The sequence below is a fragment of the Trichechus manatus genome, unplaced genomic scaffold (genome assembly GCF_000243295.1).
Source record: "Trichechus manatus latirostris isolate Lorelei unplaced genomic scaffold, TriManLat1.0 scaffold00040, whole genome shotgun sequence".
In the NCBI taxonomy this organism is placed as follows: domain Eukaryota; kingdom Metazoa; phylum Chordata; class Mammalia; order Sirenia; family Trichechidae; genus Trichechus; species Trichechus manatus.
Genome location: NW_004443976.1, coordinates 16491669 through 16500368, shown reverse-complemented (window position 1 = coordinate 16500368; position 8700 = coordinate 16491669).

The following is an 8700-nucleotide window of genomic DNA, read 5'->3' as shown; positions in this document are numbered from 1 at the left end:
GTTTTCTCACTCCATTTGGTGCTTGGCTGAGTTCTTTATCTCTTCATTTGATGTTTTAGGGTTTCAGGATTGTTGTATTCTCTGTTTGGCTTAGAACATAATAGAGAAATCCTGATAAAAAGGGAGAAAAATGTGGAACAGAACTTCATATTCTTAAAGAATCCATACTTAATGGACATACTGAGATTGGCGGAGTCCCCAAGACTGGCCCTGAGTTGCTCTTCAAGTCTTGAATTAAAACTATCCCCTGAAGTCACCTTCAAACTAAGTAACAGTTTAGCCCAAAGAGCAAAAATGGTCACCCTTGAATATTACATTACTATAAACAAAAAAAAAAGATATCTCTTTAAGACCAAATTGTCAACAGCTATTTTAAAGCATAGATGACAAAGTTGGGGGTAGGGGAACAGGGAGAGTAGTAGTAAATGGAAGTGAAAAACTAGAACAGAAATAATGAAAATATTGACATAATGTGAAAATTTTAACCAATGTCACTGATTGTTATGTCTAGAAATTGTGGAATGGGAGCTGGTTTTGCTGTGTATATTTTCACCAAAAATAAAAGAAAATAAATATATGCCATGAAATGTTAATAGATTTAAAAAGAGGAAAATTTTCTATAAGGCTATTTATAAACACCTACACCCATTCCTGATGCAGAGGAAAAAAACAAAACAAAAACATTGTAGTTAACTTGGAATGGAAAGATACCATCTCATATGCTAGAACTTAATCTGTATCATTTGTAATGGTGAAGTAGTAGTGATATTTACATTAAAATCAGGAGTAAGAAAGCAATGACTTTCATTACTTCCGGTATTTATCGTTATTCTAAAAGTTTTAGGCAAAGGGAAATAATATGTTTAAATATTAGGAAAGGGAGAAATGGGGTAACTTGAAAGTAATATAGTTGTCTAAACAAAAAACCCAAGGGAGAAAAAAACTGGAAAACTCTTAGAATTGTTAACAGTTTGGGTAAAAAGTAATTATACACAAGTCAATATATTTCTTATATTCCAACAATACCAAACCAAAATCAAACCCATTGCGTATGGTTGAGCTGATTTTGACTCATAGTAACCCTATAGGACAGAGAGAGTACTGCCCCATAGGGTTTCCAAGGATCAGCTGGAGGATTTGAACCCCCAATTTTTTGGTTAACGGCCGAGCTCTTAGCCACTGCACCAACAGGACTCTATACCTACAATAATCAACTATAAAATCCAAAATTCCCATTTCACAGAAGGTGAAATCTTAAGATATCAAATTCAGAGTGAGCAGGAAGTAAAATTATACTCGGAGCACGGATACCTAGAAAAATTACTCAAAGAAAACATCACTCACTTCCACTGATGGGAAGAAATATGAAAGTTTTGGTGTTTTTTTTTTCCTACTTTTCTTTTGCTTTCAAATGATCTACAATGAAACACATTACTTTTATAATAATAATTTTTAAATGTGCTGATCCCTCAGGATAACCGAGGTCGCTAAAGACCAGCCATAAGGAGCCCTGGTGGCGTAGTGGTTAAATGCTTGACTGCTAACCAAAAGATTGGCAGTTAGAACCCACCAAACTCTCCATGAGAGAAAGATGTGGCAGTAAGCTTCTGTAAGCATTTACAGTCTTAGAAACCCTTTAGGATAGTTTTACCCTGTCCTATAGGGTCGCTATGAGTCGGAATCGGCTCGATGGCAACAGGTTTGGTTTGGTTTTGGTAAAGACCAGCCATAGCAGCTCAATGGCTTCACCTCTCTATTGTGTTTCCAGAAAATTCAGTATGCTGGTACCCAGCAGGTTAAATAAAGATTTAGACTATTACTCATATCCCAAATTGACTCACTGCTCTATGAAGTAATAAAATAACATTTGCTCCATTATGCCTCCTTTAAAAAAATATCTGTTAGTAACAACCAACCAACTTGCTTACCAGTTTCTTTCAAAATTAATTTATTTGGCATCCTTCAGTGGAAGCTTATGGTCTGTTATTCTTTGTGCACATGGGTTAGCAGAAGATGGTTGTTTCAAGAATATGATTATCTTCTGTTTATGAAAATAATTCCTTTCTTTGATTTTTTTTCCTGTCTTTTTGATGAATCTTTGAAAAGAGAGCAACCAGCTGACATATTGGTGATGTAAATATTTTTTTAAGTATAGTTAAAAGTATCATAAATAACACTAATTCAGAGACTGTTATCTCTGAAACAATATTTGTCATGATAAATGATAAAGGAATAATGAAATAGCTTTCTAAGTATTATGAAATACTTTAAATCCAAGACAACAATGTCACTTTCCCATCAATAACGTACACTCTGAGTCATGGTGGGAGGCTCATATCCAGGGGAATATTCAGCCGGAATCCATTGGTACAGAGTACCAGTCTTGTCCCTGTTAAATATTTTGACTATCAACTCTGCCCATACCAGTGTCCTTCTCAGAGCACATAGCTGTATTCAGTGCACCTGTATACAGTGTCACTGAGTCAAAGAAGCATCAAGTTGGATGTGATCTTGTAGAGTCCTACTCCCTCAGTTTACTAATGAGGAAACTATGAAGGAATATCATTGGGCTGGGATTGTTGACGTCAGGGCAAATCCTGAATATACTTATAAAATGTCTGGTTTTCTATTTTTAAAAAATATACCTGTTTCTGGGTGATGGTACACTTGATAATCCCCAAAAAGCTATGAGGCTACCAGATAAAGAATTTATATGAGGATACTAGAAATGGGTCTGCTGGTCTGGCTAGTCCAAGATGTCTGCTTTCAACCAAGTCCCCAAGGCACACTTCCTGATACACATCAAAACCAAAAAAAAGCAAACCCGTTGCCGTTGAGTTGATTCCGACAAATTATCACGTGATAAAAAAATCCATGTCCTTGTGCAATTATCTCCGGAGTGACTCTTGACACACTTTTCTGACTAAGAAACCTACTCTCTACCTTCTGTGGCTCTGCTTTGTAAACCTCATGCTCACTTACTGGGAGACCTGTAGCTTGTGAACAAGCAGGCTTTTTGAATATGTCATGGTTACAATCAGCACCTGCCTCCCTCCAACCACACACTTCACTCCCAGCCTCTCTGCCCTCACCCATCCGGTGAGAACATTTCCTCTGATATGTCTGCCTAATTCCAATCTTCTAAGAACTGCCACCAAACGTCACAGAAGCTTAGGTCCCTCAGGAGTGTAGGCCATTGTGGACGCATCTCTGAGAACTGTCTGTCTCCTGGCCCTCTGCTTTCTATTTTGCTCAAAGGCCAGAGGAAACCAGCCTGCTATCCATACCTCTTTAATGCTGTATCTTGTGGCATCCCTTGGGCTGGAAGCATGCTACAACCTCCTTACACCAACACCATCATAATAATCACTCTTTTAAAATAAGAACCTGAACATTTCTCGTATTAAGAGTTACTGGTAATTACAAAGAGTTCATAAACATAATGACAGATATGGAAAAAAAATTGTCAGGAGTTTAGGATAAATTACAGTTTAGGATGTCTTGAAAAATCCTTGCTGTGGAAGGGGGCAGTTTGAGGGCAGCCTGCTGCCTTTCCCTGTGACCCATGAATGAACCTTGTGCTTAGGACCAGCTGTGGTGGCCTGGCTTCCTAGATGGAAGGTGAATGTGGGCTGACTCCCTTTCTGGGATGTCTCAACCCAAAACACAGCACATAGTAGTTAGTGGTCTGTCCTCATCCCTCCCCTTTCTCCCTGAGCACATGTCAACATTCCCAGGAATTGCTGAAGTAAGTGTGTGTTTCATACAGCACCTAGCCAACCATATATCTGCTATATCTGTTTCCAGCAGGGAGGGAACAAGGTCCTTTGCCTGCAGAACAAGAGGGGTGTGTGAAGACCATCTCCTGCATGGCTGTGGAGTGAGACTCGCTGGCCATGGGGAACCAACACCCACTTTTGAAGCTGATCTTGCTCTGTCTCTTGTTTGTGAGTAAAGCATTGTTCCATCCAGTGCCTTTGTGTCTTCCTTGGTGAGCCTGTCACCTGCAAACCATGCAATGGGTTGACATCCTAGGGCTGCTGTTCTTGCTGGCAGGCATTATTATGCTCTTTGCTATCCTCCTTGCAGTGGGACTCCTCCCCTAGAGGTGGGAACAGGTGTCACTTGCTTGACCTTTGTCATGAATGTCCTGCTGCCCTGTTTGGACAGTCAGTGGAAACCACTGAGATGGCCTCTAGCTCTCTTCTTCCATTCCAGCAGCAGAGCCCTCTAGGCCCTTCAGACTTCCCTTTTATATATGCAGTTAAGGCAGAGCAGCAGCTACAAACTGAAAGGGAGTAGTTGATGGAATCCTGGGTTCCCATAATGTGGTGGCTGTCAGGTTTGGGGGATGCAGCATAGAGGACCCCATATAGGTGAGAAATTTAATGTAGGGATTGCTGAGTTCTCCTAAAAATTCTGAAATCCATGAGTTTTGTTGTGTCACGCTCTAGGCCTAATCACAGATCTAGAATTCATTCAATAAATATGATGTGAATTGATATATCAATAGAAGTAAAGCAGCTCCCCACATAATAATTACACTGTCTCCCACCTGACCTCTCCAATCCATTTTAACTCAACTTAGAAGTTCAACTCTTTGATTTCATGCTTGCCTACCTTTGCTCAAGCTGTTTATCTGGAATGTCCTCTTCCTAACTCTAAGTGCGCAAATCCTTTAAGACTCAAGTCAAATGTTCTTTGTCTGTAAAAACTTTCCTGATTCATCTCAAACTCTTTTCCACTCTACTCCTGAGGCACTTAATTGTGTACTTCATGGCATTTATCTCAGTTGATAACTGCACTCTTGCACTGTCATTTTTAATTTTTTAATAGAGCATATTTCCTCTACCCTGCTGTAAGTGGCTTGTAGACAGATTTTTGTCTAATTCAGCTTTGTATTCTCAATGCCTGTCATAACATTTTTTGCACAGTAGGTGTTCAATATTTCTGAAAAAAAATGAATGAATTAACTGTGTAATGAAGACCATAAGATCAACAAAAAATTTCAGTGAAAGAGGGCATCAGATCGGACTGGAGGAGTTAGGAAAATTTTTCAGGATGAGCTGGCATTTATACAAGACAATGAAGGACTGATATGATTTGAAGGAGGTTTAAGTTTGAGTAAAAGGCATAGAGTTATGGCTGTAGGAATCTCTGCTCCGTTTCTCTAGATGAAGTATTCATAAGGACTTATTAGGAAACAGTTAAGACAGTAGTTAAAACAGTCCATTCACTGACATATGTCTTTTCATGAAAACAGCTCCCCCCACCCAAAAAAAACAACAAAAAAAAAACTTGGCAATTAGGAGAGGTAGACCCTATAAATAAATAAGGTTAGGCAGGAAAAGTTCATTTCCCCTCCCCCCGACAGAGATGTCACATACCCCTCACTCTGTGAGAGATGTAGCTTACTTCTCATGGCCAGGATTCTAGGATGACCTCTGGTCTATCCATCCAGGGAGTCTATCTTTAACAAAATTGCTGTGGTGACACAACTGAAGAGGCCCTCCTAGATTACCACTCTCAGGAGTCTAGAATGAGCCCCAGGCTGTCCTCACTGAGCGTTCACAGCTCCCCACTCTGACATTCCAACTAAAGCCTTCATGTATCTGATGATGAAGACTCAACCAGGCCCTCTGATGTAGGGATCTGATCGAGATTGCCCCCTGAAGTTAAGGCAGGAAGACTGGGTTTTGTGAATGCCCTCCCACTCACTCCAATAGAAGGAGAAAGCAGGTTGGTTTCATCCAAGAAGGAGGGATGTTGGTAAAGGGGCCTGGCATAGGAGGTGTGTTCTCTGGGTTAGGGTCCCAGCTCCTTCCCTCACTTAATGTGGTTCTCTGAGCAAGACTCTTTCCCTACTCAACAAGGAGGCTTGATTCATCCAGTAACAACTGAAGTGCCTTCTCTATCGTTGGGGAGCAGACGGGAGACCCTTGAGAGTACTCACCTTGTTATGAGCACAGAGGCTTGCAAGATTTCTGGTGCAGAGAGGTGAAGACGGTGAAGTGCTGTGCAGGTCCTAGCCCCAGAGGGGAAGGAGGGGGCCTTATATAAGAAAATGAGTGAAGGAGATATGAAATCATGTCTGTCATGGGGCTCTATCCACTGCAATGTCATCCCATAGGGATCTAGAAATTAGCCTTCCCAGGAAGGGCTGGGGGTTTGGGGAGCCATGGACCAGTAAACAACCCAAGCCTTTAATGAACCCAAGCCTTTAATGAATCCCGTAATGATACTACATAACTCTGCGCTGCTTTAGATTTTTCTCAAAAAAGCCTCACATCCAACTCCTTACTCCATCCCTCACATCGATTCCATGGCGGATATCAGGGAGTGTTACTAATCCCATTTATCATACAGGGGCAGTGAGGTCCAGAGAGTTTATCCATCTTCCAAAAGTCACCCATGGAGCTGAGTGGTGCTGAGACTAGAGCATAGTCTCCAGACAGGGTACTTTACTCTCCTGGATGCCTGGCCAAACTGGAACTCTGAGCAGAGAGAAGCCGAATCCCAGATTTGCCTTGACCTGGGGATGAGTAAGAGGCCCAAGAAAGGAGGCAAAGGGGAGAAGCCTTCACCAAACTCAGTTCCCTAATGAGTCCTTAGGAATGCATGTTCTCCCCCTCAGGGCCTTGTTAGTGGGGCCACTGGGATTGCATCTTGAGGGTCCCATAATGACTCTGGAAGTGGTGGTAGAAGAGCTGAGTTGTGCTAGAAGGGGCCAGGTGGTCCCTAGGGAAGTCATCCCCATGATTTTCTAGGCCAGGCTCTTAGACATTGAGCTTCCTAGTGGTGAGATTAATGAACAAAAGATGTGGAGAGATTGGCCATCCATCAGTGTCCTACTCCTTGTTCTACTGCCCACCGTGATGGTAACCTTGCATCTCCTCAGCTGCAGGACCCCCAGCTCTGCATTCTTTCAAAGGGCAGGCTGGTGCAGTATGAAAAACATGAACTTGGTATATGGTCAGCCCTGCTATAACAATTGTTAATGTTGTGACTTAGGACAAGCTGCTGAAATCTTCTGGGCTTCAGTTTCCTCATCTGTGAAATGGTGATAATATCTACAACCACACAGGGTTGCTCTGAGAATTAAATAAAATAGCATACTTAAAGTTCCTGGTAGGGGATCAATGAGTATTAATAATAATAAAAGAGCAACCACTAATACTTTATTTTAGTGTATTGCCTTGTTTAATCCTTCCAGTAATTCTATAATGTAGTTTTATTATTTGCCCTACCTTACAGAGGAGGAGTCTGAGGCTCAGAGAGGTTTCATAACCCACCTGAGGGTGCACTGCTGGAATGTAGCAGAACTGGAACTCAAACCTAAGTATGTTTGACTCCAAAACATGGTTTTAACAACTTTTCTATGAGACTTTCCCTCTCCTCTTCTTCTAACTGCTTTAACAAACAATGGTTTAAAATAAATAAATACATAAACAAAGCAATGGCTGCTACATCACCTGACCCCTGTTACTCTGGCTCTGCCATTCAAAAGATACTCTGATGTTGGCACCAGCCTTCACGTTGAAGTTCAAGACACCCCCACCTGTAGGATTTTAGCCAATTGGGAAAGGGTTAGTAGGCATATTTTCATCTCCAGAGGCTTGCCATTAATTTTATCAACACGCCTGGTATCTACCAAACAGTGGGTGAGCCTGGGATTGCACATCCAAGTCGTGTTCATTTTGGTAAGCCCAGTACTCATGTCTGGACTGTAATTCCAGCTAAAATCTGCTGCCATCCATCATATTATAACTCTCTTGCTGCCTCACTAAGTCACCCTTGCCTGCCCTACGAGGCATCAAACCATATTTTAAAGCCATAGTAATTAAGACAGTGTCATATTTGAGCAAAGTTAGAGAAACAAACTGAAAGAAGAAAAATTAAGAACTGGAAACAAAGCTATAGATATGTAGAAATTTGATGCACGATAGGGGTGGTCCAGCAGAGCAGTACGGAAAGGACAGATCTTTCAATAGGCAGAGCTGGGGAAATAGAGTATCCATAGAGAAAAAATATGTCACTAAGCTTCTTTCTCACTCCATGCACACTGAAATCAGTTTCAGGTGGATGAGATTCTTAAATTGAAGAGTAAAAATTTAAAATCTTAACAATAGTCGATGGAATGAATATCTTTATGATCTTCCAGGAGGTAAATATTTCTTAAAGAAGTCTAAAGAATATTAATCATAAAGAAAAAAGTCAGAAATTTGCCTACATTAAAATTTGAAACTTCTACTCATCATAGGACAACTATTTTTTAAAGTGGAAAGATAAGCTACAAATTAGAAGAGATTTGAAGCACATAAAACTATTCTGAAGTGTCCAGAATATATTAAAAAAAAAAAAAAACTCCTACAATCAGTAAGACAAAGAACCCAATAGAAAGCAGGCAAAATACATGAACAGAGATTTCACAGAAGAGGAAACATAAATGGTCAATGAGCTCAGGAAAGGAAGCTCAACTCCATTAGTAATCTGGGAAATGTAAATTAAGACTACAATGGAGTCATCATTTTACATCCATTATATTAGTCTAAGTGAAGAAGTCTGATAACAGCAAGTTTGATGAGGATATAAAGCTACAAAAATTCTTATACATTGTTGGTGAGAACATAAAATGGTACACACACATTGGAAAACAATTTGGTTTTATCTTTTGAAGCTGAAGATGCACTGATTCCATTC